We start from the raw sequence: 10,931 nt of genomic DNA, 5'->3' as shown, positions 1-10,931 counted from the left end.
CATGGCTTACAACCCTGATATCCACCCTGGCAGGACTCTTGCTTATTTTTGTATTACTTCTCACTTTTGGTCCCTGTGTTTTAAACTGGCTAATATCCTTTGTTAGAGAAAGAGTGAGTACTGTTCAGGTACTAATGCTGAGACAACAGTATCACTCTGTTACACAGCAAGAAGAAACGAGCATTCCATGATTGGAATATCCAAAAAAAAAAGTGGGGAAATGTAGAATCTAAGCATTTAGTGAAGACAGCAGGTTAGCCTAAGCACAGCCATCTTAAGAGCCCAGAGGCCATTTTCTGAATATGTGACTCAGAAAGACCTTGAAAAACAAGGTGAAAAACAAGTTAATTAATCATGAGCAACGACAGCAGTGACCTTTAGTCAGTTAACCTTGTGTGGGTTACTCATACATACCAAGAAACCACCCTAACATGATCTTATCTTGCTAAACTCCCAGGATGTGGCACCAGCCTGAAAAGTTATGTGCTTATGGAAAAATACTGTCTTTTTGAACGTGCTATATAAACCCCTGGCTTTGAGTGCTCGGGGTCCTTGTTGAAACCCGCTGCGTCGGGCTGACACTTGGACCCCAGCTAGCTGGTTCCTGAATAAATTCCTCTTGCTTGTTGCATCAAGAGACATCTTCCGTGAGTGAATTGGGGTGGCGTTCTCATTTGACTAGATCCAACAGACTCCCCAGAAGGCATGGGGAAACTCTAAGTCCTTCTTACATTATTAAGTCCAGGGAGAGGAAATCTTAGGAAAAACTACTTCTAAAAACTGAAATTAGTCAAAGGGAGAAATAAAGTTTAAAATCTACTTATTGCTCACAAGCCGTGGTCTGGGGCCACTTTTCTCTTTCAGGCTCTAGCATCAGCCAAAAACCAGCCCTCCCCCTCACCTCTCAGGTACAGTATAGCCCTCCTTGCCTAGGTAATTACCCATTGATATGGAGATGAACTTCTCTCCACCCATAGGAAAGATGCAAGTGCAAATGCACTAAAGCCATACTTCTTTCCACTTCTGAATGCCTGTTGATATGCAGATATGCCAAAGCCAGGTGAGATATTCTGGAAATGTTACAGTTTTACCTACAGGTTCGGGGGACAAGAAAGTGGGTCCCAATGTTAAATAGATATGAGTGGGGTGGAAAGAGAAAAAGGCCAGGAAAGTCCACTAAAAAGACCCAGAATTAATTAATTAAAGCTCAAAAAGACAGGAGCAACTTGTCCTGGAATGTTTGAATATTCCTCAGATAAAGGAGATAGTACCTCAGCATAGCCTGTCCTTATTATGTTAATCATACAGGCCCAGCCTCTTTTCTTTTTTAACTTTACCTGTATGCTATTTTTTTTTTGTTTCTGACCCCAAATAGACTGTAACCCAGGAAATCAATTCAGCATGCAGGCGCAGCCGTAAACAACATAGCAAAAGGCAGGAAGGATTTCATCCCAAAGATTGCATTTGAATACCCAGGAGGTCAAGAAGCAAGATTTTCAACTTACTCATTAGCAAACAGACAATAACTCTGCCCCCCTTGGAAGAAGGGCAGCCAGTCTTGATATGCTCCCAAACCAGGAAGCTGCCATCCTGGGAGGGGACTAAAAGCAGTAAATTTCTTGTGTTAAGCTAATTTGCAGAATTACCCAGAGGACTGATAAGAAATATAATGTCTCATCAAAGATACTTGAGACCACCTAACAAGTCTACACCTCCAGGTGCCGGCTGTTGTGCCCAAAGTCACGAATCCCAGAAGACCACCAAGGAGCCAACACTGATGCAAAAGCAAAGAGCCTTTATTCGAGCTAGCTCGAGCTCAATCTCTCATCTACACCAACACAGTGGCAAGATGTCAGAGAAAGAGCGCGTTTTCCCCAGAACAAAGGTTTTATGGGTTTCCAGGGTGGTTTGGGGGGGGTGATGGCCATGGCCCTGGCTGATTGGCTGGGCCTGGGGGTAGTTGGGGGGTGATGAGTCATGGCTTTGGTCAATTGGCAGGGTCTAGGGGTGGTGGGTGTACTTCTTGCTGACTGGAGTGGAGAGAGACCAAGCTCTGATTGGGTGAAATAGGATCCGGGTCCCAATTGGCTGAGGTAGGATCCAGGTCTCAATTGGCTAAAATAGAATCTGGGAGCTTGCCCTTTCTCTGGATCCTAAGGGACCTAATCATGGGTCTAATAATGTTTCGCAGTTGTAAGGAGATAAAGGCTGATACTGCTGTCTTAGCACCATTAGCTGGACTGTACTAACTATTTGTAATAAGTTATCAGGTAAGCAGGAGTAACAAGATTACTAGGGGCTTGTATTGAGCAAGGAAGACTGTCAGTTGGACGACCCCCATGTGGTCTCTGACAATCTGGACCAGCCTGTTGATACAGGGCTTAAGGGTTAGTAAAAGGAGTAGGATGGCAAGGGGTCCTTGATTAAAGATAATCTCCTGCCTTGATTTCTCTCTGGGACACTGGTGCCTTGGTCCAGGCACACATTAAAAGACTGCATGCCCAGCCTTTAAGGTGGGCTGAGATATTGTATATTTGCTAAGGAATCCTGCCTTTTAGTATGCCATCTACAGCTGGGTCTGCATGCTAAGTCAGTTGCTCAGCTTGCAAAATTACTTAGATCAGAAGGAGGAAAGACAGCACATAGGCCTGGGCTTTTTTTAGTATGCTAAAGTGAATCTTATACACGATTACAAATGATTAGCATAATAAAACATGTGCTACTCTTCTTTATCTGGGGAACATTAACTGATCTCACTGAAGAATGATTCTAGAGCTTAATGTTCAACATAGTTTTAGTAGGAGGGGGGTTTCCAGAATGTAGTTATGTTGCTCTGATTGCAAATATCCTGCCTTGCTTTCTTCAGAGGCTCTCACTTTATTCTGTCTAAGCCTATTGTCCCTGTCTCATTCTCCCCTCTACAGATAGAGACTCTAGCTGTTGCTAGGGAAAAGGGGCGATGACCACTCTGGCTGCTTCGTGCTGAGAAGGGGGTGCAGTAAAGGGTGCAGCTAGGTCTCCATCACTGGTCAGTTGAGAGGGCCTCAGAAGGTTGGTGCTTCTATTCTGGGTTTCATTTCTATTACTATTTGCAGTTTTGTGGCTTCTAAGCAAGATAAAACAAATTGTGTTATTAGGTTATGTAGCAACATCTGGAGTTGGATTTTCCATTCTGGAAGGACAAACTTGATGAGATTAAGAATGCATGGTTGAATATGAGAACTAGAAATAGTAAAATTTTAATTGCAATGACAGGAGAAAACTAAAACATAGCTAGATATTTTGAAGAAGCTGGAATTCTGGATCTAGTTTATGTCCCAATGACTAGTATTAGGATTTAGTATGGATAAGGCTGCATTATTGAAACAATACTTTCTCTAAAATCACCCTCATTTTTATTAGAAGTAACCAGGTTAAGAAAATAATTAACAGCTGGCTTGATTATTTGCATAAGTGCAGCAAGAAGAGCAATTGATTACACAGGCTCTTTTAAATATGCTTTGCTGGAACTTTCTGTAAGGAATTTCAGATTGAATTTTTCAGGCTTTCTTGAGGCCAGAAAGCCAAGCCAGACTTGCCATGAACTTGTGCCTTCAGTACCTGTAGATTTGGGTGTTGGGGACCGCCTTTGTCTTCTCACATATTTGTAGGCAGAATGGGAAAGCAACTTCCCCCATGTCTGAACACAGCATGGGAAAGCACAAGCTTGAGAACAACTGGTGCAGTCCTTGGAAGTTATCTGCCCACAAAAACATATCTTGTCCTCGAAGATGAGCCAAGACTCCTCACTCTGAAAATAAGGAGACCTTGAAGATGTGTGGAAACACCGCCCCTGCTCCTGGCCTGCCTTCCCCCACTTGCTGATGTGGCGGGAATGGAGAACAAAGAACATCCTATTTACGCATTCCATGACCAACTGACGGAACCCTGCTGAGCCTACCTTTGCCCGGCTACTGCTGACATCAATACTGTGCTTGACTGTCTATTGGATAATGCTATGTCCTGGAATCATGTAACCTCACTGCATTATACAAACCCTGGACCTTCAATAAAGTTTTGCTGTCGATGCACGGGAGCGTCAGCCCTCCCAGTTCTTTCTGTCTTTCTTTATTTTCTTTGCCCCCCTCCCACACTTCAGGACCTGTTTGACTAGGTGCAGCTGGACTGCGTCAAGTGGCACCTGAACAGGGACCTGAAGGAGAGGGAGAAGGTGAGGGCCACCACAAGGCCAATAGAGAAGAGAAAGCCCTGGCCAGGGTAACCATAGAAGACGCACAAGAGAAGAGGCACGCAAGAAATGTGGATGTGGTAAGTGAATTTTTCTGGGAGTCCAATACGGGACAGGTGGGGAGCAAACAGTTATATGTCTGCAGGCTAAAGAGGTTGTTAGCCATCAGAGGAATTAAAGTAGGGAAACCCCAATTAGAAAGATTTTTAGATTTTATTGAGAAAGTGTGCCCTTAGTTCCTGGAAGAAGGGACAGTAGACATAGAATTGTGGAATGAGGTAGGAAAGGGACTTCAATCTTATTATTCTACCCATGGTCCAAAAAAGGTTCCTGTGGACACATTTGGCCTGTGGACCTTAATGAGAGACTCTTACATGACTTAAGGCAAATTAATGTGGTTCTTAAACCTATGGGACCTTTACAACAAGGCCTCCCTTTTCCAGCTGTGATTCCAAAAGACTGGAATATGGCTATCTTTGACCTTAAAGATTGCTTTTTTATCTTGCTCCCCATTCAAAGCAGTCCTCTTAGGCCTGTGTTACTTTCTCCTGTGTAATGTAAATAGAGCCTGTAATTAAGCTGAACCCTCAGATCAACATGTAAATAGCTCCATTCTATTAACTGCTTTCCTTAGAGGCAGTCATCCTGGAGCTAAGCATTTCCTCCTCAGCAGCCCCAGGGAAGCCAAACAAGCTTGTGACTCAGATCAGGGCTCTAGTAGCGAAAAGTCACACAGTCCCTGTATTTATCAGACATGCCGGGGCCTCTTGAGGAATGACTAAAGCTCGGGCAGAAAAAACTAGGAAAACTAACTGAGAGCAGTTCAATCCCTAAACTCTAAAAAGAAGTATCTTATCTTCTGCACACAAACCTGGCCCCAGTACAAACTCTCTGATTAGAGAGACTTGGCCCCTAAAAGAAGTATGCAATATAATGTGATGCAGCTAAACGTGTTTTGTCACATGGGAAGAAAATAGTCAAAAGTTCCATGAACTACTACAATATGGAGCTAGTTTTCTAAATTCTTTTAGTGAACATCTATTCTATTTATTAAGTTCATCATTATCTTTGAGAGTTGAGAAGTTTTAAACTAAACTTCCTGAGATAGGAGAAATTTATCTTCTGCAATTGAGCCTGGCTTTAAATGACTGGAGCTAGAATTGTACTTGCATTTCATTTCCAGCCCCCTGGACACACACAGTCCCTATCAGTTCAGAGCCTTCATTGGCCCTGTTAGTCTGGGGCCATCTAAACCTTAACCCAGTTATGTAAACTGCTTGCCCTTACAGTGTATTCTTGAAAACTGAAGTACTTTTAATCAAATGAACTAAGAAGAAAGAAGACCATTGAATATTATAAACTCAAGTCTTAATGTCAGTTTGTCTGTGTATATGTTTTTATATGAAAAGTGTTGCTAACTGTAGTCATTATGTCTCAGTCTGTATGTTTGTGTGTCTAAGTGTATAACAAAAAAATATTTTCTACCTCCAGAAGGTATTAATAAAATTGATTTAAAAACAAGCACTTGTGAAAATTGGGCATTCTAAAACTTCCAGAAAATCTAATAAAAAAAATTATGCATTAATGCTAATTTAAGCTTAACTGATACGGACATGTCCTTATAGTTATTAGCTGCCATAGTTTACTTAAAGTCATTTAAGTTGATGTTATCTGTTAAATATTCCAAGAAAATACTTAAAGAAAAGCCTGACTTTATCTAATGTTTGGTAAAAGTTTTGTAAGTCATTTAGCATGGTTGCTGAAAATAAGTAAACAAGTGTAGCAAATAAACTTTTTAATAATAATGTATTAATGTATAACAGTGTGTATATCTGCAAACAGCTTGAGAATTTTTGTGGTAACCAATATTCTTAAAGTTTGCTAAGCTATGTAGACATATTTTGTACTTAGTGAGAAATTGTGCTGTAAGGCACATTTCCAAAAATGATAAAATATGTTCATAAATGTATCAATCTGAAGAATGCTAGTGTAACAGTTTACAATGATATATTTTTCAGTATTCTCTGAAAGTTAAAGTATCAAATAGTTTTAAGTTCTAATGAAAACTACTTGATACAATAAGGAAAATATTTTTGTATGTTAAAGATGTGTGTTTTAATAAGAGAAAGTATAAAGAATGGAAATTAGTTTTGTTGAGAGTAAAAGAAAGTTAATTGTTCTAAAGTACAGCTATTTATTTAAAGGGAGACAGAGAGACAGAAACAAAGAGAGAGAGCAGTGTGGTGCACCAGAGTGGTGCCTTTTGTTGTGGCAGATCCGCTCAGCCTGCTGCTTTGGGGGAGGGTCAAGGTGTTTAGAGATAAGGCAGGATAAACCCAGTCAAGCCCCAGGCAAGCCCAGGCATAATTCTCACTGGCTTATGTGCTTGGGACCATGGGGCAAATGAAGAATAAATTACTATATTCTTACAGATATAATCATGCTATGTGAAATTAAAGCAAGTGAGTCTTAATATCAAGAACACAGCAAAATTGGACTTTTGTTTTCAGTTGGAAAGACAAAGTATTCTTTAACTGTTAGTCTGCTCTTAATATTGAAAGATTGCAAAGGGTTCTCTAATTGTTTTATTAAAACAGTTTCTTATGCTTAAAGTCTTAATGAATTGTCTGAGTATTTAAGAAAATAAGATCTTAATATTAAAAAGACTAAGTGTTAACAACTATGTAACCTTCTGCATTTGCTTTTAAACTTTCTTATTATCATTCTAGTTAAATAATAAGAGTTATTTAATAACTATAATTCTATTTAGGCAAGTGCCTTAAAAACTTTTGACAGCTTCCCAAAACCAAAATTTAAAAAGGTATTTTTACCTCTCAATTAACTCTGATATTTTCCAGAGGGCCCCTGGAACATATCAGTAGAATTTCTTCTCCTCATCAAAGAAAATATTTGACTAATTTGGCTTATTTACCTGATATATATTACCTAAAAAGTGCTGTCAAAAGGAATAATGCTCGATTTTATTACTGAGTGTTTTATGTTACAGAAATATCCAAACTTCCATATATCAACTATCTTACAGTAAGTTCTCATCAAATCTTTAACCATTGTCATTTGTAAATCTTTTCTTGTTTATAATCACTGTTTAATTACTACTAAACTAGTAAATAACTAGATTTCAGCAAATTGAGTACTAGTTATTTAAAATTAAGTAAACTAAAGAAAATGATTTTGGAGCTTCTTGTTTCAAGTGTTGCTGATAAAATGTTTTAAGCTTTATCTCTTAAGCTGACTGACAACACTCCAGTTTACCTCTCCTCTGTGTTACATACATTTTTTCAGCTATATAACATCACTCATAACACAGGCATTTCATACAATTCTACAAGTCAAGCTCTGATTGAATATTGTCATCTTATTCTTAAACATTATTTATTGATACAAAGAAGGGGGAAGTTGCAAGTTGATGATTGGTGCATGCTTTACATATCCTTAATTTTGATCTTCTGGAGGGTGATAGACGGTCAGTGGTAGAGGTACATTTTTCTGATAATATTTCCTTTTCTGAAACAACAACAGTTCCTGTGTAGTAGTCTCCAATGGGTTCTTCACTAAGGCATAAAGATCATATCAAGGTGTGGGGCAAGGGGTTTGCTTGTGTTTTTACAGAGGATAAATGCTTGATCTGGCCACCCAGAAAATGAATTCAGATACCATATGAAGGAGAACTTCCAACATCAACATCCTCTGGAGGAGTCATTCCAGAAGGTGACCATCAAAAAACCTCAACAAATGTCTGCATGTCAAACACAGAAAACTGAAGCCCACTTAATAATAGTATCTTTTTTTATTTCCAATAATGGCACTTATGTATGTACATACTACAGAAGAAATGTATAGACACATGATAGAGGAAAACTTAGATAGAATTATATTGCTGATTGGTCTGTTAGAGATGGTGATCATTATGATATTTATAAAGCAGTTTTGTCCGGAGAAGATATTGGCAGGTATACTTGTGAAAAGTTTCAAAAAAGAACTCCTGTCATATTGTATAAGAGTAATTAGGTGTATTTAAATATATCACTCATTTCAGAAAATAATTTTTCCTCACCTAACTTGTAGTTACAAGAACTCGTGAGCCAAAAGTTGCACAAGTCATCTTTTTGTGTAGCAAGAAATTCCTCTATCACTGAACTGTTGAAGAATTTAATAGGCATAAGACTTTCTCTTACGGTGTTCACTAATATCTCAGGCATAAACATCACTCTTCCCCCTCAAGTGCTTGCTCCTGATGCCCAATTAAATTTACCTGTTAATACTACTATAGTTACTGATTGTGTATGTATTAATTGTACTCATGTACTCTCTTATTGTAATTCTTCAATCATTGTAAAATAGTCTTCTAGATATAGACTTCCAAATGGTTGGGTATTTTTGTGTAATAACAAAACATATCAAGCTTTTTCTTCACACTATCAAGGTGTTTGTAAGGTGGGATGCATTCTTCCTGCTCTAATAGACCACCTGAATATAAGCGCAAGAAGCTTCTCCTAGCTCTGCCATCTGATTGTCATGAAAACTTGAAACTTTGAGATCCTGCCGCTGTTGCAGTTGCAGCTGCATTCCTCTTGCCGGTTCCTAGACTTGTCATTGGAATGCAGAAAGAGATATCTAAGCTGGCCTGTGCATACAGCAAAACAAATTTGACTGCTTCTGTATTATCTGAACTCAACCAAGAACTAAGAGAATTGCCAGCTGCGGTGCTTCAGAATTGCGCTGCTGTGGACTGTCAGCTAAAAAAGAGCATGTAAGATGTGAACAATTTCCAAAAATGTGCTGTTTCAATTTGTCTGATTTTTCTCAAACTACCCAAAATCAATTAGATGATATCCATCATATTGTCAATAAGTTTTTACAAATGCCTGAGCTATCTAACTAGCTTTCTTAATTTCATTAGATATAACTAGTAATTGTAAGTCTGCCTTTGTTATGTATCTGTATTCCTATTCTGTTAATGTGTGTATGCAATTTAACTAGTAGTTTGTTGAAACCTATATATATATATTCAAGTTATGTCTGTCTTTTGACATGCTTGATCTCTGCCATGTAATGCATATTTCACACAAAACTAAGATACCATATAATCCACAAGGCAAAGCGCTATAAAACGTACCTATGGCACCCTTAAAGCTCATTTGGAAAAAACAAAGGGGGAGTTATATCCCCGGCCACCACAGAACTATTTAAATCATATCTTATTTGCAGCCAAAACTGCATCTGATATATTAAATCAGATAAAAGACGTGTTCAGGGACCCCCTGAATAGTCTCTGGCACGCTGTCACACCTCTCTTAACCCTAAGCATTTTATGTCTTCTATTGCTGTTATTAGGGCCTTATGTCCTTCGCAGCATGTAGAAACTCATCCAACAAGCCTTAAGAGGCCTGCATCATTTGAAATTGCAGACGGCCCCCCCACTTGTAAATCATAAGATCTAAAGTCAAGTACAGTAGCCAGTGACGGGTAAGATATGGTTGAATTGTAAATACCAACCTAAGACAGGGAGTGGTCAACAGAGGACTATAGCCCCATGACGGGTAAGGATTTACTTCAACCATACAACCTAAGACAGGCACATACCTTGACCCGTCTGAGTTGGGCTGGTTGTTTTAGTAAAGAAAAAAGGGGGAGATGTTGGGGACCGCCTTTGTCTTCTCACATATTTGTAGGCAGAATGGGAAAGCACCTTTCCCCATGTCTGAACACAGCATGGGAAAGCACAAGCTTGAGAACAACCAGTGCAGTCCTTGGAAGTTATCTGCCCACAAAAACATAGCTTGTCCTTGAAGATGTGTGGAAACACCGTCCCTGCTTCTGGCCTGCCTTCCCCCACTTGCTGATGTGGCGGGAATGGAGAACAAAGAACATCCTGTTTACGCATTCCATGACCAACTGATGGAACCCTGCTGAGCCTACCTTTGCCCGGCTACCGCTGACATCAATACTGTGCTTGACTGTCTATTGGATAATACTATGTCCTGGAATCATGTAACCTCACTGCATTATACAAACCCTGGACCTTCAATAAAGTTTTGCTGGCGACGCGCGGGAGCGTCAGCCCTCCCAGTTCTTTCTGTCTTTATTTTATTCACCCCCCTTCCGCACTTCAGGACCTGCTTGACTACGCGCGGCTGGACCGTGTCATTTGGGTGAATTCTTCTCTTCTTGAGGTTCCTGCACCTGCCAGGAAGTGACCTTCCTTACTCACCTGGTAAGGCTGCTGGGAACTCTGTAAGCAAGGTACCAGGCCAGTTCTTCTAAGGGGCTCTGTTGGCTTTATAAAGTCAATCTTAGTTCCTTAAAGTTGTTCATATCTGAGTTTATGCACATGTCTCTCAGGTATGACATTCCAGTCAAAGCCTTGGTAGTATAACCAGTGTTTTTAATTAGCCTTCTTACAAGGAAAGAAGATTCTTATTGAACTTGTGCAAATAAACATACTGCCATGGAATATAAAAATAGTCACTGAAAGTTTTTAAATTCTGGAGGGATCAGGTAGAGAGAAAGATAAATGTTTCAGTTCTGCTTATAAAGATAGTCATTTACTAAACTGTTGTGAGATTTAGAGAACAAGCTTAAAACACTTTATCAGCAACATTTGAAACAAAAAGACACAAAATCATTTTCTTTAGTTTATGTAATCTTATGTAACTAATACCTGTTCTGCTGAAATCTAGTT

The 10,931-nt window shown here is 39.4% G+C and overlaps 1 protein-coding gene across 13 annotated transcripts in view; it reads left to right on the top strand.

The window, feature by feature from the left end:
* Window positions 1–539: 539 nt before the first annotated feature.
* The window catches only part of LOC118972175 (uncharacterized), a 65,228-nt gene continuing 54,836 nt past the window's right edge, over window positions 540–10,931 (top strand). Inside the window, exons 1-5 of one of the 13 annotated variants that reach the window (XM_073219427.1) lie at window positions 540–647; window positions 1,376–1,885; window positions 2,925–4,308; window positions 7,236–7,270; window positions 7,837–10,463. The gene's annotated coding sequence lies outside the window, so the exon portion shown is untranslated. The other 12 variants (XM_073219418.1, XM_073219419.1, XM_073219428.1 and 9 more) reach the window with 12 other exon arrangements.

The sequence above is a fragment of the Manis javanica genome, chromosome 13 (assembly GCF_040802235.1).
Source record: "Manis javanica isolate MJ-LG chromosome 13, MJ_LKY, whole genome shotgun sequence".
Classification (NCBI taxonomy): domain Eukaryota; kingdom Metazoa; phylum Chordata; class Mammalia; order Pholidota; family Manidae; genus Manis; species Manis javanica.
The sequence above is the reverse complement of the archived record's forward strand: the minus strand, read 5'-3'. Positions and strand labels throughout refer to the sequence as shown.